Source organism: Schistocerca gregaria, chromosome 7 (assembly GCF_023897955.1).
Source record: "Schistocerca gregaria isolate iqSchGreg1 chromosome 7, iqSchGreg1.2, whole genome shotgun sequence".
Lineage (NCBI taxonomy): Eukaryota > Metazoa > Arthropoda > Insecta > Orthoptera > Acrididae > Schistocerca > Schistocerca gregaria.
The window spans coordinates 47,251,037-47,274,511 of NC_064926.1; the positions used below are offsets into that span (position 1 = coordinate 47,251,037).

General features: G+C 43.8%; 1 protein-coding gene across 4 annotated transcripts in view; it reads left to right on the forward strand.

Annotated features, from left to right (window-relative positions):
• Window positions 1-23,475, forward strand: part of LOC126282023 (prothoracicostatic peptides) — a 558,509-nt gene that overhangs the window by 462,060 nt on the left and 72,974 nt on the right. The gene's annotated exons all lie outside the window — the stretch shown is intronic.

Genomic DNA, 23,475 nt, shown 5'->3' on the forward strand with positions numbered 1-23,475 from the left:
GGCATAAACTGGGGCTGAGGAAGAAGATTTAAATAGCTCTGCACTCACTTACTTGTATCAGGTGTCCCAGGCCTGAAAGTGAAAGCAACTGGGTTACCGTTCTATTGAGAAAGAACCTTTTATACACATGAAACTTTACTTAGTGCTTGAGGACAACGAGAAAACAGGCTGGCCATGTTTTAAGGAAAGTTTCCTCGAGAAGTTCACAGTAGGAAATTTCAAACAACTTGTGTGTTGGTTATCTGACGCTCTCACATGCCCAACTACAGTGTAACATGTAAAATGAGATCTGTCTGCATGGACATCATTGGCGATGGGATACTAGATCATATCGAGAATATCCTAAAAACGACGCTGATGCGACATGTTTAAGGTTCTGTTCCTCTGTTAGCCAGATGTTATCTACCGAAACCAAGGACAATTTAAATTAGGATGAGTAGGCGATGATTTGTAGCTCATTACCTCATTACCCCAAACAGAAAAGTATGAGGCTGATTAGCACCTATACAGAAATTTGACACAAGGGCAGAACACAAAACGTGGGGTTTTAGGCAACGGTTGGTGTGAGATTTCGATTTCAATTACTCATCTTATTAATGTTAGTAATTTCCTCTTCTCATAATCAGCTGAAATATTTAATCTTCTCTTTAAGGAGAACATCTCTATACCCACTCTCGCAGAACGAAATCAGTATCAATTACTGAGACGGTAATTGTCAGCTAGTGAACTAAAGAAATTTGATTAAGAAAGCATTTTATTAGAGAAAGAATGTTGTCTCCATCTGCTGGTTTAAGATAGGTATAATTTTTATTTCCTTCTGTTTTATTTATTTTGTATCTCTGGTTCTATGGGACCACTGATGTGACACTGTAACCTAATGAGTAATTACAAACATACTTCGCAGATTTTAGTAAACAAGTAATAAACTGTTAAACCCATGTGAATATAAGAAAGGAAGTCACAGGACGTCTGTAACTTCGTATGGAAAATATGAATTTACCACTCTGTTAGTAGTCGTAGTCGAATCGTGTTGAAAAAAGGATCTACCAGCTTAGAGAATATCTCTCCGTACGATGTCTCCAGTAAGTATACTTCAAGATCAGATCGTTCTCTTGGGTAGCGTTCAATGAATGGCCACTGCACTTCCACATCAATGGGCCCATCTTATTAATCACAGCTTCTACTAGGGATTATAAGTACAGGCTTGGTAGAATAGGAAGTACGAGGCTTTTGAAGACGAACACACGGTTCAAAATGGCTCTGAGCACTATGGGACTTAACTGCTGAGGTCATTAGTCCCCTAGAACTTAGAACTACTTAAACGTAACTAACCTAACGACATCACACACATCCATGACCGAGGTAGGATTCGAACCTGCGACCGTAGAGGTCTCGTGGTTCCAGACTGTAGCCCCTAGAACCGCTCGGCCATCCCGGCCGGCGAACACACAGTAGTTTTGGAACTAACACTACAAATCGTTTTGATATGTGGTACATGGATGAGTAGTGTTGCTGTACAATTTGATCGGAAAGGAACGAAACCAATTTAAAAAGCCCAGTTAAACACCCCATTGCATTTCAGTGTCTGTGACCGTCTTGCTTATTCCTACAGTGTAGACAGCAGCTTGTAGTGGAACGGCTCCCAAACAATGTAGTGGAACGGCTCCCAAACAATGTTTAGTGTTACTATACGGATTAATTTTGAAATTTGTATTGAAAATTCCCTTAACATGCACTTCGCTTAACAGAAAAAAGATAGTGTTAAACAAAGGCTAAACGGTCTCAAAATTAAATAGAACGAGCTGTTTCAAATTGCAGTGCGACGAAAATTACACTTATTGGAGTGCAGTGACATACATTTGAATCTATGTTCAACCAGAACGTTAATTACTGAATGCACAATGTATCTTCTGGGCTGGCTGCAGCCCTGACTTTCTTCTCTTCATAATCACAGCACCAGACACAGAATTGTATAAAATTATCTCCTCCATAAAAAGGCAAACAAATTTTGTAAAGCATTTTCCATAAAAGTGTAATTTAAATGAGTGTAAGGCTTTGCATCGCCGTCTTACTCGCAACGTAGCAGTATCACAGAAAATAAAATATAGCAGTAAGACAAAAAGGGACAGTAACAGCATTCTTGTCACCACAACCACTTTGTGTTTAGCCGGCCAGAGTGGCCGTGCGGTTCTAGGTGCTACAGCTTGGAGCCAAGCGACCGCTACGGTCGCAGGTTCGAATCCTGCCTCGGGCATGGATGTGTGTGATGTCCTTAGGTTAGTTAGGTTTAATTAGTTCTAAGTTCTAGGCGACTGATGCCCTCAGAAGTTAAGTCGCATAGTGCTCAGAGCCATTTGTACCATTTTGAGTCACTTTGTGTTTATAAGCTCGCAATCACGCTATACTACGACCGTCATAAAGAATTAGAACAATGAACTCTAAGTAAGTGCAATTTAATGGCAAAAAATATCGTAATTCCAGTTTAGAAATTGGGAGGTACTTCTTAGTGTAATTTTGAGCGAGTACCTGTGGAAATTGAGTTCTTGAAGGGATTAAATACTGAAACAATATTAGCTAATGATTATGGTTGTAGCGTGGAGGGTAAAAGTCGTAGAGAAAGACCAAGAGATGAATACACTAAGCAGTTTCTGAGGATGCAGTAGTTATTTGGAGAGGAATAAGCTTGCACAGGATAGAGTAGCACGGAGAGCTGCATCAAACCAGTCTCTAGACTGAAGACTACACAACAGGAATTTACATTTTGTGAGTTGTATTAAACTGACTGAAAACCCAATTTACTCTGCTCTATCTGCGGCTTCCGAAAATCAGTGTCATTTCAACCTCTTGTCTCTTTGTTTTTTGGCAACCTGGGTTTCTGTGTCGGAACACGTTCTATTAGAGGAACATTACGAAACGCTTCTCTTTTTTGCGGTGGAGTCTAACGTAGAGTTTGTTATTCATCTTTTGTCCTCTATTTCTTGTAAACAGTTAAATAATATTTCGCGTAATGTGTTCTGAAGACAAAGGCAGTATAACGGGTAAATTTCAAGCAACCAATTCGCAGTCTATAACTGCAGAACAATGGACTGCTGCTTTCAAATTGGTTAGGAACAAGAGCAACTTCCATTCGGCGTTGTTGCCGCCCCATGGGACGAAACTTTTCCACAGTTGTAGTATTCTCGCCTCTGTAAGCCCGTAAGCCATTGAAGACATACCTTAAGCTACGAAACGTTAGTGCGATGTAGACTGCTCCAGTAGCTGCGCCTTCTGCTTCGCCACAGTACTTCGTTGATCCCACATGCTAGGCCTGACGTGTCGGTACAGGTACGTAACAATAGACTTACATGACCGGCAGCCATCTCGTCCGTGGCCTAAACTTACCGCTCACCCATACATTTTCTCACGAGTCTGTCCTTGTGAAAAGTTATTTGACTAGAAGCTTCCGTCTTACTATGAAATACCAAACAGTGTAGAAGTAGTTGGTATGTGGTAAAAAGGGAAAAAAGGAAAAAAAAATACGAGTGGCAATACAATTCAAGGCACGTACACGTCTTTAATTCGAGTACTAGGATTAATAAATTTTAAAAACAAAGTACTGTACACTTGATACTGTTATCGAGTTTGTCACTTTTTGTTATTATTTTCTTAAAATTTACAATGCTAATGATACAGTGCAGAAAAGGTTAGTAAAGATGGATAGAATATTCAGATCATCGTCATCTTTGACTTAAGGCAATCCCTTGCTGTTGGAGGCGTATACTTCTTTCTTTTCCCCTATGCTGTGTAGTTGTAGTTTTTACACTTCATTACACTGATCAAGTAGGCCCTACTGTGAAACGTCCCCTTAGAAAAATTATAAATGACTGTGCTTAAACTGACACACAATATTTTCAGCGCAACGCAATCTGACTTTCAAAAATCCCTACATAAGAATGGCCCTGACTAACAATAACCTATACCTTTCATTAATCACTTACCTCACTAAAATCTCCGTTACTCAAACTACTGCAATAGAGCGTGCGCCAATACTGCCAGGTGAATAAAAGTTTCTAACTAATGAAGGCACTAACTACTGATAGGCATAGTCATCAAATGAAAGATTTTGATAGAGAACAAACAATGTGTTTACCTTAATAGTGTTCAAAAGTCATTATATATATATATATATATATATATATATATATATATATATATATATATATATATATATATATATATATATATATATATATATAAGTTCATGACATCCAGTCTTACACATTTACTGTCTCTGATGGACACACGTCCAGATCATCCGCTCTCAAAACTCCGCCATCTCACTCCCCGCATCCATCACTACTGGCGGCTCACCTCCAATTGTGCAACGCTAAACGCTGTTAACAGCCAACTGCCCAACAATACAATGGCGAATATTCCAACAATGCCAACCAGCCACAGACTGCACACAGCACAGCCAGTGATTTTCATACAGGGCGCTACGTGGCGTTATCAATATAAAAACCTAAACAGCCTACTTACAACTGTAGTACTTCTATTCTGGATCACTAGTCAATTTTGTCCCCGGTTCTTAGTTGATGTTATATAAAAGCCGAATCAGCTGCTCAATAATTTTTTTGTATAGTGTTAATCAGTCTCCTTCTTTCACTGATTTCTTTCGACAGCATTCCATTAGGTTTTTTCTCTGTCCGAGGCGATTTTTTATCGCCCCCATACCCATATATTTGATGTTTCTAATTTGTTCCCTTCCCGCTTCCTAAGAGCACACAATTCACATCCATATCTTCAAACATTATTCATAACGGGCTTGACAATTTTTCTCCCTGCTCATATACACGACGGTGGCTGTTCATTGAAAGATTACTTTTACTCCTGATGTTATCTCTTTATGATTCTTCTTTTCAGGCTGTTAGGCTGATCTTGTCAGCAGTAACTGATTATCTAAATAGCAATATTCCTTCACCTGCTTCAGATGTTTGTTCCATATTCTGATGTTGGTTTCATGCTTCTTGTGTTATTTGTATTTATGTTTAATTTTCGGTTTCCAAGGCATCTTTCAAAATTCGTAGCATGTCAGTCATACCCTATGTTTAGTCTGCCATGTTAAGAAAATGAATATTTCGATAGTTTATCTTTATGCGTTTCGTTTCATTTCTCGTTGCTATATTTTCATCAGTCGGAAACACGAATGAATACTGTTAAAGGAGAACGTATCTCGTTCATTCAAAAGGTTTAGACAAGTTACAATAGATGTGAGACCTTACGGTCAGAATACCAAACTGTGTTCATTCTATCTTCTTCCCTGTTTTGATCCCGTGCCCTGCTGACATATAACTCTGAGAAATTATGCTTTCAGTCTATTTGTTTCTGAACTCAAAAATGGATTGCTAATTTCTAAGATAACTCTTTCAAGATTTTCAAATGTGACGAAACTGCACGAGTTTTCTTATGACACTATTTATATACAACATACAAAATCAGTTTCATACTTGTTCATCAATGAACTTTGTGATCAATATGGTTGCCTCGTTTCACGATCATGATCAACGAAGAAAGAAGGAAGACTAGGGTTTACCTTCCCGTCGACATCGAGGACATTAGAGACGGAGCACACGTTCGATTGTTTCAAGGGCAGCTGAAGGAAATGAGCCGTCCGCTTTCAAAGGAACCATCTTGGCATTTGTCTGGAGAGCTTCAAGTAAATCACGAACAATTCAAATCAGGATGGTTCGCCACGGGTTTGAACCGTCGTCCTCCCGATTGCGAGTCCAGTGTGCTAACCTCTCCCCATCTCGCTCGGTATGGGCAGCGTTCTTTACTCCTGTTAATGAAATGACAAGTGCATATCCGCTGTTTTATTCATCAAGTACACTAGGTGTCAAACATAAATAAGTAGTAAGAAGAGAACCACCATCGAATGGAAGTAGTGGTTGTTATAGGGTAACTTGTTTGCAGTACAGAGTCTTCACACGTCCAAACAGAATGAACGACAGCTAATGACAGAACTCGTAGAATAACTCAGATTAGAAACATTTTACAATAATTTATTAAGCGAAATTACACATTGCGTAACTTGAGTGTATGATATGTGGTGATGTGGTTAAATATCCATTAGACTGTTCTAACTTTGAACACTGTTCCAGTCGTGAGTCCAGCGAACAATAGCCGATACAATTAGTAGTTCAAATGGTTCAAATGGCTCTGAGCACTGCGGGACTTAACTTCTGAGGTCATCAGTCCCCTACAACTTAGAACTAGCTAAACTTAACTAACTTAAGGACATCACACAAATCCATGCCCGAGGCAGGATTCGAACCTGCGACCGTACCGGTCTCGCGGCTCTAGACTGCAGCGCCTAGAACCGCACGGCCACTTCGGCCGGCCAACTAGCAGTATGTGCAGTTGGACTCTTCTGGACAGCCACTGTTGATAAGTCCTGATACTGTGTTGAGGTACGGAGTTTATGCTGTCGAACTGACTCTTGATATACACTGAATGTAGTCGTGCATCTGTTTGTATCCTCATCAGACGTGTGGATGTCCACCTGGGACCGATTCGAGGCCTAGGCGAAAGACTGGCCGTGACGCTTACGTCAGAGCACGTGACACTGCAGGTCCTAATGAGTGCCAGCAGTCGTCTCCGGAGGGGATCCAGTAATTATTTCATACGAGTTAAATAATTCTTGACTGAGTGTTAAAATGTAGTTAAGCTGTCTAGCATAGCGTACAGAGATAAGACCTTTTAGTGGCTATCTTTCCAATCACATGTTGATTTCCCAAGCACGCTGCTTTGGGCCGAGCGTTCCGAAGCTTGGTGGACAAGCCGGCTAGTGTGACGTCAAACAAAGGTTCGTTGCAGGGCCCGTATTTTTCGTAGGCCCGGGGGCCTATATGGGTGAAGTTAGGCAACAGTGTAGACAGATCGTGTTGCGTGCGCTCTCTAAGGCATCTGACCGTAATAGTATTGTCCCTCCTAGGGGTCTGCCCTTAGTGTGGCGCCCTCTTGTGTCTGGCGTCTTCTGGAGGACACAGCACGCGTATAGTACGGACAATTGTGACAGGGAAGTTTAGTCTTATGTTTGCGTTGTGGATGAGTAGGGAATGAAAGCATGAGGGTGGGGGACACACGGCAAAGTTTTATTGGGTGGCAACAAATGATGAGCTGAACACCACCGTCTGACTAGCGGACCAACATCGTCAGTGCCACACGCCCCGTTTCCTGATCTGCTTCCGCTGTAGTATTTAAACACCTGTCATTGACTTTAAGCTGTGGGTGTCGATAACTGATTTAAACGTACCATTTCTCGTTTATGCATCGTAAATACATAAGAACATCACGAAGAATCTACGTTCACTACCAACCAGGAATTGTACCCACAGTTTCCCATCATCTTCCCGTGTTGGTATGGAATTACGTGGTACATTCGTTAATACACATGACGAGCTTTTGGGAATACGATGGTCTGTACCAAAATCCAACCATCCAGATTTGGAATTCCTGGGGCTTTCTTAAAGCGACTAAAGCAGATGTTGGGATAGTGCATTTAAACTAGATGGCCTCCTCTTCTCGAGGCTTGTGTTTCATCCCTAATTACGTCGTCGTTGATGGGGCTTTAAACGCACTTCTCAAGAGCTTTGCATTCCTTCCAATCATTATTCCCAGTTCTTTGCGGGCCCTGAAGCATTTTCAGTGCAATCTTCCCCGTGGAATGAATTTAATCCATCAGCAGAATTCCCAACCACCTATCTCCGATTCGAGCACTAGTGCACTAGCAATTTCGGATCGGAGAATTCGTGTGGTCGTGGTTGTTGTTGTTATTAAGTTCTTCGTTGAGCTCACCATGCTACTCTCTCCTGTGCATTTCTGAGTAGTAACTGCAATCTATATTCATTTAGATTCATCTCTTGGTCTTCCTCTGGAATTTTTAACCTTCCCCCCCCCCCCCCCCCATGCACACACACACTTACCTCCATTACCAAATTGGTGATTCCTCCTTTTAATCAGGCTGTGAAATAATTTATTTTTTCTCCAACTTAATTCAGCACCTCCTCATTAGTTAGTCGATCTACCCATCTAATCTTCAGCTTTCTTTTATAACGCTAGACTTGTAAAGCTTCATTTTCTTTTTGTCTGAACTAATTGTCCACCTTTCCCTTCTGTGTAATAGTGCATAGCTACACTCGAGACAAATATCTTCCGAAAGAGACTTCCTAACACTTAAACTTGTATTACATGTTAATGGTATTCTTTTTTTCAGAGCTTCTGTTGTGCTATAGCCGGACTGAATGTTATATTCACTTTACTTAGCTTATAGAATCAGTTAATAGCGAAACATGTATACTACTTTTGGTGTCTTATTTCCTAGTCAAATTTCCTGAGCACCGGCTTCATTTCATTACCATTTTTTTATTTCTGTTGATGTTCATCTTACATCCACTTCTCAAGAGCTTTCCATTCCTTCCAATCATTATTCCCAGTTCTTTGCGGGCCCTGACGCATTTTCAATGCAATCAGGAAACCTCGAAGTTTTTGTCTTTTATTCCTGAACTCCAATTAGCTTTCTAAATTTCTACTAGGTTTCCTCCACAAACCGTGACTTACTCCCGTTTCAAATACTGCTTCCCTCTTCTGATAGGCTATTTTTGTAACTGCAGTCTGCTTTCTGTACAAGGTGTCAAAAACCTTTCGCTCGATGTATTTTATCCGTGCTACCCTCATAATCTGAAAGAGTGGGTAGCATTCGTAACCAACAGAAATCGCAGATTCACGTAATTCCAGTTATTTGACATTTCCGTATCAAATCGACCATCTGTCATGAAACGCCGTGGCAGTTGTTGCGTTCTGGAATGCGGTGCCACAACATGTGTATGTGCCGCAGGCTGGTGGGTAATTACGACGCCTGTGCCGCCAGCCGCGTCCGTGTGCGTCAGTTTTGGGGCGAAAAAAAAAAGAGAGCAAAACCAGGTCTGTGGTCGAGACTGCCATCTGCCAGCCGCCACCGCAGTGAAGCGCACCGCCCACCCGTCAGTCGCACGCGCTCCACCCCACTCACTTCCGCTCGAACGCGCTTTCCGATTCAGCCTCTGCGGACATTTCGCATAACGTACGCGATCGCCGTACGCATCTCACTGTACTGCTAGGGGAGGGGGGGGGGGGTCGGGCGGGGGAGGGGTGGAGAGGGGAGGCAAGTTCAGGGCTGTGTGGATGATAAAGTGGGATCTCCAACCCCATCTGCCAATTCTCAGCAGCGTCAGATCCGCTGTATGAGGTCGAGCGTTGTCTTGATGAAAAGTCATGCCTTCCCCTGCCATTCCTCTAGTTCGCCGGCTTCGTCTTGTTCTCATCCACTCCTGAGCTGAGTGCTATAAGTTGTAGTTGTACGTTACTTGTCAAAACTAAAACTACAGACAATCGGACTGTGGTCACTCCAAAAGAAGGTGACCTTACGAGCCGCTGTTTGCGTTTTGAATATTTTACAGACAGGCTATTCCGAATGTTTCCATTGCGTATGTTGATGCTTGAGCTCTGGCTCAAAATCACGTATTACACTAAAAACCTATGCAAAACGCATCACCTCCGCTGCTGAGATGATTTCCCATCTCAGTGCAAAAGCGTAACTATGTTCTTTGAGATGAAGGGGAAGTTCTCTGATGAGCCACTTTGAACAAGCCTTACGATAGATCGCCGGCCGGGGTGGCAGAGCGGTTCTAGGCGCTATAGTCTGGAACCGCGGGACCGCTACGGTCGCAGGTTCGAATCCTGCCTTGGGCATGTGTGTGTGTGACGTCCTTAGGTTAGTTAGGTTTAAGTAGTTCTAAGTTCTAGGGGACTGATGACCTCAGAAGTTAAGTCCCATAGTGCTCAGAGCCATTCGAACCTTACGGTAGTTCGGCTTGTTTTGAATGACAAACTGTGTTGCGCCAAGAGATACTCGACGCTGTTCAGCTGTTAATTGTCGTTTTTCTGTGATAAATGGCTTTGTACTAGCTTACAGTAACGAGGTCGACACCTCTATGGGACCCCCGTGTACGCTTTTCTGGCCACTTGTCAGCATTTCTACCCTTGCATAATAATTTGCACTGTTTGTTCATCGACTGCCGTATTGTTTGTTCATCGGAGAGAATATTTCTAACGATTGTATTCTTTCCGAAAGTAACAAATGGAGTGCAAAATACTTTCTTTGAGCAAAGACACCATCGAACAGACAACTTAGACGTTATGTTACGTAAATATTAATTAAACAAGTGACCAACACACTTCGCAAGGTTGCCAAGTAAAGCAAAAGTGTTCACTGGAGGCCGAACCGCGCAATAACCCTGGATTCTAGTGATTAAAATTCTTCTGGGTATTATGCCACGTCACAGCTTAAAAAAAAATAATAATAATATGCGGATAGGTGCTTCTATTTATTACAGACTATCGATATCTGACGCCACTGTTGTAAAACATTTAATTGGCCCTCTAATAGAATTGGCTAGTCATAACGTAAGGGAAGATGGAACGAAAGAGGCTATTCGTGGATGTCCATGCCGTCAACGATTGTTAAGCTGTCCGCCAATCAGCGTTCGACTTCTAGTCGGCACGTTTTCGTCCTGGTGTGCTGAAAGTGGACTGACAGTTGCCATACAGCTGCTTGTGCAGATACGTCCGTGTCCCGCGACCGCTCGCGGCCCGTGGGTTCCTTGTGGGGCGGCGGTGGGGTGAGTGGACTGCTGTAGGCAGTTGGGAACCACTGAGGGATACGGCGGGGACGAAGCCTCTCCGTCATTTCTAGGTCCCCAGTTCAATTCACAAGTATGGAGGCGGCTGGGCGCAGCCAGAGAATGGTTCGCTGGGCCGTTCTGCGTCTTTCATAGGCCTCACACACTAATCGTTGAGATAAAGGAAATGCTGGTGCGACTGTTACACCCACCGACTGTTTCTGCTGCTGACTCTCCCTGGTAGAAGACATGTGCCCGCGAAACTCTCTATGTCGCTTCCTAACAAAACGCTTGTCGTGTTCTTTATACTACCCATAATGAACGCTACAAAGGCTAAGTACCCTCGCCATACCTTCACTAAGATGAAAACGAACACCAATCGTTATACGTGGATCCCAAAGCACACGCAGAAGGTTGAGACTATTGGCTGGAGCGTCACATGGTACACAGCCCCAACACCGGCCTTCTTACATGCACACCACTACTGTCACATTTAATAGGCTTATCTGTTATGCCGTTCTGCAGATCTGTGAATGCCACCTCAGTTTGGGTGACTAATGTGGATGCTGACTAATGCGAACAGCTATATGGACACGTGAAGATGAGATTGCATAATTTCTAAATGGATGTCTTAAATAATGGACAACTGAGTTCAAATTCGCTAAGTGTAACATTATTCGGAGAACAAAATTGTTAAGGCATTCGTGGCCACTTGCCTGTTGGCTTCTGTCTTGGGTTCTTTGGCCAACGTTCGTCTGACGATTTTTCTGGCGTATCGCCAGCACGAGTGGCTGGCATTGTCAAAGTTTCACCCTCCATGTACCTGGCGCGCCAACGTCCGAGGGCTTCTCCGCGGTCATTTCCGATGCGGCTCTCTTGCTACCTGCGACGGTCGTTCGCTGGCTTCCCCGTGCTGCAGCGAACGACCGTCGCAGGTAGCAAGAGGAGAATCGCATCGGAAATGACCGCGGAGAAGCCCTCGGACGTTAGCGCGCCAGGTACATATAGTTTGCGGCCGCGCGCTCGGCTCCAGTCGACCACCAGCAGTGGAGGGTGAAACTTTGACAATGCCAAGTACTCGTGCTGGCGAAATGTCAGGAAAACCATCAGACGAACGTCGGCCGAAAAACCCGAGACAGAAGCCAAGAGGCATTATTCGGAGTAACCTACATATGCTAAAACGAAAAGTATGTACAGTGGACATACCGCTCATATGCGTTCTGACATGTTGTTTTGTCTAGAGTGTGAAGATTTACAAATAACTAAAAATTTTATATACTATCTGGACACAGCTAATAGTAAATCAGACATGTGGTTGTTATTCACATACGAGCATTTGCGTCTTCCCTCGACAAGCCCAGTGCATTACGTAGAATTGCTTGGCGTACTGACTACTGCTTCGTATGGTGTCGATGATGATGGTGGCCCAAAGTGGAGACACCTGAACCACAACTCCTTTTCTTCTTTTATTTACCTCAAGCAGAAGGTTCCTTGCCTGATCTGATATCAGTTTAGTCATCTTGTATGTAATCTCCTTGTCGTCTATACTTCAATACTGGCTTTTATTAGTCTACTTTCAGACATCCTACGCATATATTCTAGCAATTTTACTCGACCCTTTTAATTAATTCGTTAACTGTATAAATTCTTAATTCGGCTCTGATGTCATTATTCCTTATCAGATCCCTTCCGTTGACAGAAATACAACAGCTACTCTCTGAGATGTATCAGGGTGCAGCTAAGACAAAATCTGCCGAGAGACAAGCTAGTGCAATCCGTCTATGAAACAGAGAAGTTCGTTAAGGCGTACATATACTGTGCTCAGAAAAGCGATTACAACATTGCCACGTTCCAGAATAAGAGGGGGTGACGCTTGCCAGAATTATTTTATTCAAAAACAATTGTAATAACAAAAAACTATCTCTACGCGAAACTAACTGCCTCTGAAACTGGAAGGGTGAAAATACAGCTCAAACCGCCCAGAAATCCATGTATCAGCAGTGGTAATGCCTTTGCCTGCTGTGGAGCATACCTCTTCCGTTTGGTAAGTATTGTTGTATGACAGTTAGGAATGTTTCCAATAACTTCCCTCACCACCTCCTGATTCTTTAAACAACCGAGTACCCTTGTGTAAAACTGTTCCAAAGGGAAATCCTCTCAATATTTATGACATCGTATTTAATGAACTATGTGTCATACAGTGATTCCAGAGATTCAGAGTTAAATGTGGATGCGTTCCTGTTGTGATCTTCAGTCTGAAGTCCGGACTGATGCAGCTCTCCTATGGAACATCATCATCTCCGAAGAACTGGTGCAACTTACATCGTTTCTATCAGCTTATTGGTCTCCCTCTACAATTTTTACCCCTCACCCTCACCCCCAATACGAAATTGGTAACCCCTTGATGTTTAAGAATGTGTTCTATCTACCGATCCGATCCCTTCTTTCAGTCGAGCTGTGCCACAAATTTCTTTTCTCCCCAGTTCCATTCGGTACCTCTTCATTAGTTACATTATCTATCCATATAATCTTGAGCATTCCTCGTTAGCACCAAAAAGCTCGTCTGAACCGTTTATCATCCACGTTTCACTTGTATACTAGTCTACACTACAAACAAATTCCTTCAGAAGGGACGTCCTAACATTTAAATTCACATTCTATATTAACAAATTTCTCTTCTTTAACAACGCTTTTCTTGCCATTGCCCATATCCTCTCTACTTTTGCATCGCCACTTATCTTGCCACCCAAATAGCAAACCTCATTTACTACTTTCAATGTCTCCTTCAACGTCCCTGATTTAATTTGACTACATTCCATACCCTTGTTTTGCTTTTGTCACTGATCATCTTATGTCATTCTTTCAAGACCCTGTCCAATTCGTTCAGCTGCTTTTCTAAGTCCTTTGCTGACTCCGACAAAATTACATCATCGGCAGATCTCAGAGTTTTTATTTCTCGATTCTGTACTTAAATTCCATTTCGAAATGTTTCTTTGGTTTCCTTGACTGCTTGCTCAATGTACAGATTGAATGGCATGAGGTATTGGCTCCAACCTTCTCTCATTCCTTTCTCAATCATTTCTTCCCTTCGTTGCCCCTCGACTCTTATTACTGCTTGTTTCTGTACAAGTTGTAAATAACCTTTCGCTCCCTGTTTTTTATCTCTGATACCTTCATAATGTCAAAGACTTTAGTCCAGTCAGTATTGTCAAAAGCTTCCTTTGCGCCTTCAGTTCTATAAATGGAGGTGGATACTGGATTGCATAAAGCGTTGTGAATGGATTTGTACACCGTACGGCGAGAGAAGTGCTCAGTCAGCAGGCAGCACAGTTTACAGTATTTGACATAGGGGTGCAGTGGCCCATAGACTTACGGCGTGGGGAGCGGAGTGCCAGAACTTACCCACCCCCCTCCACCCCCACTCTGCGGCCCCGCGGCAGGCCGGGTTACAGAGCCTAACAATCACTCCGTTCACATGGGGCTCCCAAAACCGAATTTCGTAAACCGATTTCCCAGTACCGCTCCTGGGCGGTCATGTAAACACTTCAAAATCGATTTTGTAAATTTGCTTCTAGTTGCCGGTTTTCAAACTCCGCAGTCGATTTCTCTCCCACGTAAACTCAACCAGTTTTGAAACGTGCTTTGGCTGTCATGTTCCGTCTTGTTTTCAAAAATTTTAATCTGATATGGATAGAGTGGCGCAGTGAAGGATAAGTAGAAATATTTGACTAACGCTGTTTACACCTCGTCTAATTGAAGAGAAATAGCGATTGCGCCGACCAAATCAGAAACTGGAACAGCTGTTTTTCGAGGCGCCATATTTAATTGGCTAGCAAATCCACTTCAGACCTTAGCAGGTAAACAAATAGCGGAAACCGGCGTTCGAAATTCGCTTTTCGTCTTCCAAAGTCGTGTCGCGTGTAAACGTAGTAATACCACGCGATTCATTGCAGTATTCTTGTTGGCAGTATTCCACTGGGCGATGCGTTTCTTGATAAAAACTTTTTTCTTATGCGCTAGCAGTTTTTGCCTCCTTATACAGACACTCACAAATTGATTTTCACATTAACGAGGCACAGGAAAATGCACAAATGTTACGTGTAATATATCTCTTTAAAAAATCACTTCTTTTTTCGTGCATGAGGACAGAAACCCCAAGATCATCGTCATCTGATCACCTCTCGTCATGACCACACAGGCTGTCCTTATCATCTGATAAATAAATTACAATATTTTGTATGGATTCTTTCTTAAACCTTCTTCTAGCTTTTTTTTTAGCCCAGTCAACTTCGGTGGCGTTGTAATGGCAGTTGTACAGTGGAAGACGTATAATTTTGTGGCCGTGGTTCTCTGCTAACGTATGATTTACATACTACGACTTCTGTAGCTTGTATCGTTTCACTAATTCCAGAAGTTCCGATTGTTGTATATTGTTCTAAGCTGTTCTATTAGCACTCAACCAGCTGACTATTTTGTCTCGCCTTGAAGTAACCGTTGGCGCTTTATTTAACTGTACCGAATAGTACGGCGCATGTAATGGAAATGGAAATGAGCGTTTGGCGTCATTGGCCGGGAGGCCCCTGGCGGGGCAGGTCCGGCCGCCTTGGCGCAAGTCTCATTACGTTCGACGCCACATTGGGCGACCTGCGCGCCGGTTGGGGATGTAATGATGATGAAGACAGCCAATGAACACCCAATCTCTGAGCGGAGAAAATCCCCGACCCAACCGGGAATCGAACTCGGGCCCATAGGACGGCAATCCGTCACGCTGACCACCTTTTTTTTTTTCGTGGCTGATCGCTCTATTTGGTCGTTGCGGACGTCACATGACATCCGTTGAAGTTCGTTGTTGATCCTTTCACTCAATTTTTTATTACAGAGGCCAACCAGCTCTCTGACCGAACACGCTGAGCTACAGTCCAGGCTGGTTTCTCGTTTTTATTTTTTATTTTTAATGATGATGAAGGACACACAACACCCAGTCTCCACCGGGAAGCCACTCAGCTATCGGGGTGGACAACATTTGGTAGGAAACTAGTAACAAAAAAATGGTTCAAATGGCTCTGAGCACTATCGGACTGAACTTCTGAGGTCATCAGTCCCCTAGAACTTAGAACTACTTAAACCTAACTAACCTAAGGACACCACACACATACATGCCCGAGGCAGGATTCGAACCTGCGACCGTAGCGGCAGCGCGATTCCAGACTGTAGAGCCTAGAACCGCTCGGCCATTCCGGCCGGCGAAACTAGTAACAAATCAGCCTTTAAATAAATCAGCACTCATTTCCTCGTGGTAATCGACAGTTTTTTTTTTCTGAAACACTATCAGAGCACCGGGCACAAAACAGTCCATAGAGCCACCATGGACAAAAACTAGATGCTCTTACTTATCTGTTGGCACAGTCATAGTTCCGTGGTGCGTGTCATCTGTCCCTGCAATGGGCCACGCATGGCACATGTTGAGCCCTATTTCGTCAATCCAAATTACGCTCTTCGGATTCATCGTCAGCAACTCACGTATAAAACGATATCTACGTGCCACATTGTCTACGCGTTTTATTAGTACCTTTCTTGCCGATAATTTTTTTCCACCAGAAGTCAATATTCTTAAAACAATGGAGTCACTTCTCGTTCATCCTGTGGACAAACCACTGTCCGACTATGATGCCATCAGCTTTTTACGTGTCTGGTACTTCTTCCTGCTGTAGTATGTGTAGTATGTAGTACATGTTGCCTCATAACACTTCAGTCAAAGTTGTCTGTTTCTGTCGCAAGATACGCTAATTCCTAGAATGATTGCCTATCGAAGTTGGAGCTCTCCAAACGATACATATCGAAATTGCGATACTAAATCTATTATGGAAGTCTCGTGGCGCGTGTTATGAGTATGCATGAAGGTGTCACTACAGAACGGCAAAAGAAAAGCGTTAGAGAAGCATTCGCAAATTGAAAGGAGACGACTTACCTTAGTCGTCGCCGGGGTTATCGTCTTGTGACAGTCCGCGTGATGTATAAGCTGCAGGGACAAGTCATTTTTCCCATACCCAGGGTCAACTCTGCCAATATCGCGTAGGAATATCGGCAGAGTGTCGCATGCGTCGACTTTCCCCTGCAAACGCAAGTTGTCAAAGTATAAGTACTGGAACAAATACAGTTCGTCCCTCTGTCCTGGACGTCTTTCTCTTTTTATGGTTGACTACACAGACTTCCAAAGGCGTTCTATGTTCTGCGTATGGACAGTTGCGTCATCTGAAGACACAAACTCGACAGAGTGGTTCACAAATTCGTGCTCGAACCCTTCAGCTTTGAGACTCTGGTATGACTGAAACCCGTCGGTGATGACTTTTGTTCCTGGCAGTATGAAATGCTTTGTAAGACCCACTGGAGTCACCTTGTCTCGTGATAATATCCTGACAACGAAACACTTGCGTGACTCCCTTTCTATGCCACCAAAAACCCAAATATGATCTACTTCATTTTTAGAAGGTCGTCCTCTCTGATTCTTTCGTCTAGCAATGTGAGACTCGTCTACTTCCACTATTTTATTCGGTCCACCAATTGGCACACTGTAATTTGTCACTATGACGTAGTACACTTCTCGACAAAACCCGACGTAATCACAGACGGTATTCGCAGATAGCTCAGTTTCTGCTGCTGTGGCTTGCAGAGTATAATCACGAATCCAGCACGACACAAGAATTACGCTGGTCTCAATCGATAATTTAGAGGACTCGTACCTCGTATTTTTCCTGATGCTGGTTCGCTTTCTACAAAGTCCGCTATGAAATTGCAACGGAACCTCAGTGTCCGCACTCCTGTTACGCAGTTTCACAGACTTCGCAGCACTAGAGTCTACACAGTCTCTCCTGTCGTCGTCCGGCAGAAGTTCGGGAAAAAGTCAAACATTTGTCTACACTGCATCTGAATGGAGTTTTCCATGTGAGGCAATCCGCAGAATAATCTTGAGAAGCAGCACACATTACACTCGCTATGAAGAGTAACGGATACAAATAACGATCCCAGGTAATTTATCATAATGCGCGCTACGAGACTTCCATAATCGATTTACTATCTCAACTTCGATATGTATCGTTTGGAGTGCTCCAACTTCGATAGGCAATCATTCTTGTAAATTAGCCAAGATACGGTCTCTTCTTTGAATTTCTAGGCGTCACAGCAACGGGACTCCCAACTGAAGGGGGAACTTCTTTATCATTCGTGACTCTCGCCGCTGTCGCCGTAGAGATGTTCAATGCTTCTGCCATCCTGTCAATCACTGTACTGACTGGTATCAAAGGCCCACTACTGTCCCTTTCCCTTTCATAGTAAACACGCAATCTGTGCATAAATTCGGTTGCTGGAGATTTCAGCGAAGCTCGTTTCCCAGAAGTTCTCTTCTCTGCATTACATGAACCCATTTTTGAAACACGTGGCAAGAAACACAGAATTACTGGAATGCACACGTACGCACACAAGCCTGAACGAAGTGCGTTGCACCACTGACTGATAGCATCAATCGCCCAGCGCTACGGCAGCACTGGGTCGTTGCCACGGCAACGTAAACAAAATCTCATGAGCTGACTGGTCGTCGGGGACGCACGCAGAAGCAAGTGCGCCAAGGCCACTTCCACTGTTAGAACTCTTCTCTCGCTGTACAAAGTATAGTAGTAAAAGATCAACAAATTAAAATATAATGCCTGATGCTCAGCTTCTGCTACATCGAGAGAGAAAATGCAATAAGCGATAAAGTTTTTTGCTTTTATTATTTTGAGGGGGCGTCGGCGAGAAAAAGGTTCGAAATAGTTTGAAATTGTGTTTAAGTTTGTTGAAAGTCGCTAAGTACTCTCACTGTCAAATCCTGAGTGAACATAGTCTGGGTTATTTCTGTGGCAACGAATTGTACTGCCATTTAAAATTTTTTGAATGGATCGATAATTATATGAAATACTGTCCGCCCCCAATAACGACCGCACGGTAACTCAGCGTGTTCGGTCAGAGGGTTAGTAACCGTCTGTAATAATACGAAAAAATAAAATAAAAAATAAAAAACTGAGTTAATGGATCAATGACTAACTGAAACGGGTGTCTTGAGACGTTCGCCACGAGCAGCTACAACGAACTAAAACGAACAAATTGACAGTAAAAAAATAGCTGACTGGTCAGCGTGACCAATTCCCGTCGTAGGGCCCGGGTTCGATTCCCGGCTGGGTCGGGAATTTTCTCAGCTCAGGGACTGGGTGTTGAACTGTCTTCATCATAATTTCATCCCCATCCGGTGCGCAGGTCGCCCAATGTGGCGTCGAATGTAATGAGACCTGCACCAAGGCGGCCGGACCTGCCCCGCAAAGGGCCTCCCGGCCAATGACGCCAAATGCTCATTTCATTTCCGTTTATGAAATATTTAAAATCAAATTTTTGTTGCTCCTAGAAGTCGTCAGATAGGCGACCTGCAACTGGAACACTGATGTCAGTTGTAGCCGCTTAGTGTTATGCGTAGATCTCCATGGAAAATGTTAAATACAGGAACAAAAAAATATTCGGTACCTTTAAAGTATTGTTATCAAAAGTGGTTCAAATGGCTCTGGGCACTATGGGACTTAACATCAGTCCCATAGAACATAGAACTACTTAAACCTAACTAACCTAAGGACATCACACACATCCATGCCCGAGGCAGAATTGGAACGTGCGACCGTGGCGGTCGCGCCGCTCCACACTGAAGCGCCTAGCACTGCTCGGCCATACGGCCGGTGTACTGTTATTACGAAGCGAGGTGTGTGCACTTGAGGCGTGCACGGATGGCTAAACACTGGGTGTTTGTATGCAGATCCTGAACTCTATTCGATAAGAATTTTTTAATTACCACCGATGATCAAACTAACAGACACTTGGCTCAGAAACTTTCCCGGCACCAATGTAACCCGACAGGTTGCACTTCTTGACACACGTCACAATCTTAACCACAATGTAACTACAGAAACCCCTAGTTCTTTGCACTACCCCACATGCCACTGCCCGTTCGTCGTCGCGTTTCATAACAGGAAAGCATCGACTCGCTCCACATACCAAACACATAATCGGCACGAGCGCGCGCGTTAGTCCTTTAAGCCGGTGTGGCCGTCCTAACTGATTCAGTGCACGTGGAAAGGCAGGCAGCGGGCCGATACATGTACAGCCGGGCAGCCCACCTGCTAAGTCAGCTGACGCCACACGGCATCCAGTCAGTGCTGACGCATCAGGCAAGAAGCGATTACGTCGGCTGCCCTTCTCCCGTCCAATGGAGCCCCTGCGGCGGCCGGGCTCGATACGGCGTAGAGGTTTCCCAGTCGTGCACGCTCACTTGGCGACCGGATAAACACCGCTACCCCACACGTCCACGAGTCTGCAGCCGCACCGAGGCGCAGTCACTGGCGAGGAGGGCCAGGCAGGTGCCAGCACCCGATTTCCCGGAAACTACGCTCATTGCAAGAGGAGCCAAAACAAGCGAACACGTGTCTCTATTTATCCCTAGATACTCGACCGTCTCTGACAACACGACCGTGAAAATTTTCGACGTACTTTAGATGTCTTTTAACGCATGATCATCTCAACCTATCTGGGGCACTGTGTTTAGTGACGTTGCCTCTCACTTTGCGTCCATGTGTTTGAAACGCGATGACTGCTTCTAAATGTTTTATTTTATTTCACTTTCTTCATTTACCTAGCGATGTCCGTAAAAGGTTACTACACGAATATTCCTTATCAGGTTATGGGATACAAGGTCGTTATTTTAATCCTAATTATAACTGAGTTTCACAATAAGTGTCATTCATTTATTATGCAATAGAAGCGTGTTATCAGGTGTGCTACAGAAGAATGCTGAAGATTAGATGGGTACATCACATAACTAATGAGCATGTATTGAATAGAATTGGAGAGAAGAGTAACTTGTGGCATAACTTGACTAGAAGAAGGGATCGGTTGGTAGGACACGTTCTGAGGCATCAAGGGACCACCAGTTTAGCATTGGAGGGAAAGTGGAGGGTAGGAATCGTAGAGGAAGACCAAAAGGTGAATACACTTATCAGATTCAGACGGATGTAGGTTTCAGTAATTATCGAAAGATGAAGAGGCTTGCATAGGATATAGTAGCATGGGCCGGCCGGGGTGGCCGAGCGGTTCTAGGCGCTACAGTCTGGAACCACGCGACCGCTACGTCGCAGGTTCGAATCCTGCCTCGGGTATGGATGTGTGTGATGTCCTTAGGTTAGTTAGGTTTAAGTAGTTCTAAGGTCTAGGGAACTGATGACCTCAGAAGTTAAGTCCCATAGTGCTCAGAGCCATTTGAATCATTTTTTTAATAGAGTAGCAAGGAGATCACAACAACAACAATAACAATCTTTTTAAATTATCATATTCTTACATTTCGTTCCTATATCAATTCTTACATTTTATTATTATATTTATTCTTCAAAAAGAGACTTCCTAAACACAGGATTCCGGACATCACGAGCATGACGTGGAGTCAGGATTTCCACAGCGACATTTCTTTGTATGAATCTCACTCGGGGAAGAAACGTCGTTCACATTGCTGAAGATTTCGTGTGTTAACAATAATTTCCCAGCGAACTACGTATAAAGAATCACTTTTTCGAAAACTGGCACTTGCAGTATTGATTATGAATAAAGATACACTACAGGGATTTCACCGAAACAATTTCAATAACAGTTCCATTCATTTATTTCTTCTTTTTTCTGTTTTTTTAATCCATTCACCAGACATACAATTATTAAACGAATAAGGACAACGTTTTTTGAATATGCACTGGAAAACATTCGTGTAGTAACCTTCTGCGGACGTGGATAGATTAACGAAACAAACAATGAAATATTAAGAACTGGGTTTCGAACACGGGACGCAGAAGTGTGAAGCCGCGACGCTAACCACTGTGCCACCGATTAATTTGTGTTGTTTACAAGCTGAAAGGCATATAAATTACCCTAAAACTTTAACCTTCGTTCCCTCAGAAACGGTCGAATCACGTTTTCGTTTACTTTCGCTGCTCTTCCACTGAGCGAAGTTTGTAAGAAATCGTGTTATTGCACTTATTGTGTTCTCCTCGTAATTCTTTCCCTGTGATCTCTCTGGACACGCATATTACAAAATTCAGTTGTCTAAGATCCTCATATCCTCATGTTCGTTTCTTTCCTAGTCAAACTATTGACATCATTACATAAAATTTATTTGTAAGGAACTATGCTAGACAAACCTAGGCGGTTTGTTGCAAATGGTAACTTGGCTCTCAAAGCTTTTTATGGGTACACTTCCACACGTATTCGTTGGTTGCGCGTAGAACGTGTAGGCGATACTCAGTTTCACTCCGTGTCTTTTCTAACATCTTTTCCGTTACCACCGTTACAGCATCTCGTCCGTAGTGCAACAGTTTGCACGCAAGGAGCTGGCGAACTGAGCACTTTATCTTTAACGTAGTCGCACAAAAAAGTCAAGAGGTCTTATCTCTGGTGAAACTGGTGTCCATGGTGTCGGACCACCTTTAGCAGTCTATCTGCTCAGAACGGTTTCATCCTACAACGAGCAACCCGCCCCGATTATGGCAGTGCACTGTCTTCTTGTAACTCTATCCACGCTTCAAATTCCCGTCACTGAGAAGCAACCTGAAGTTATGACATGTGGTGGCAAACAGTTGCCGTAATGGTAGGCTCAGTGAAAAATGAGGATCCAGTAATGAAGCCACACCACACGTTCATTTTCGGGCTGCGTGCTGTATTCTCTACGACGATGCAAGTGGTCTCCGACCCCCAAACCGTGCATTATGCCTGCTTACTTTCTCGGAGATGTGAAAAGTTGCTTCATCGGAAAAACAAACTCCATTAAGGTAGTCATTACCTGCATCTTTTCTTCCATCATGTTCCTAGCGAACTCTGCACGTGTGGGCCCGTCATCTGGCTGCCAAACTTGCAGGACTTGCACTTTATATCCATCAAAATGCAGCCGTCTTCCCCGTAGTGCCCTGAAGTACGCCTAAACGGGACCACGCCCAGTCTTCCGCCGACTGCGTTGAGGTTCCGACAGTACGGCATCAGCAGTGTCGTCACCCACTCCAGGCTTGCGCTTCCAATCGTGTCAGCAGCAGTGCTGCTCTTTTTGTAAAGTTTTCACCTGTAGTGCTCTCCACAAATGGGGGATCCTGACCTTAGGCGCTGCGGAGCTGTCGCTATAGGCGACCGCGTTTCAGGAAATCGTAAAACACATTGCGCTTCCCCCTGCGTAGACGTGATTTTGACAGAGAGGGATTGGGGGGGGGGGGGGGGGGGGGGGGCAGATGCTGTCACATCCCGTGTAGGCCTCTATCCATAACAACTTCACGAGTTAAGATACAACTTGCAAAAAAACGTATGGACGTTTGGAAGTGTATCCATTAAAGACTTTATGTGTTATCTTCAAAAACTCACGTTGCTGTATTTAAGGTAGTTCCTTAGAAATAAATATTTGTAATCGAGGACAGACTTTACGCTCGCAGTGTACGAATTACCCTTGTAATAAGCCTTATCCTTACATAACTGGTCATATCTTTTGATTGCATTGACTTAGGAGGTCACAGAGACAGGTAGCGCGGTGGTTGGCACACTGGACTCGCATTCGAGAGGACGACGGTTCAAGCCCGCGTCCGGCCTTCCTGATTTAGGTTTTCTGTGATTTCCCTTAATCGCTTCAGGCGAATGCTGCGACGGCTCGTTTGGAAGGGCACGGCCGACTTCCTTCCCCATCCTTCCC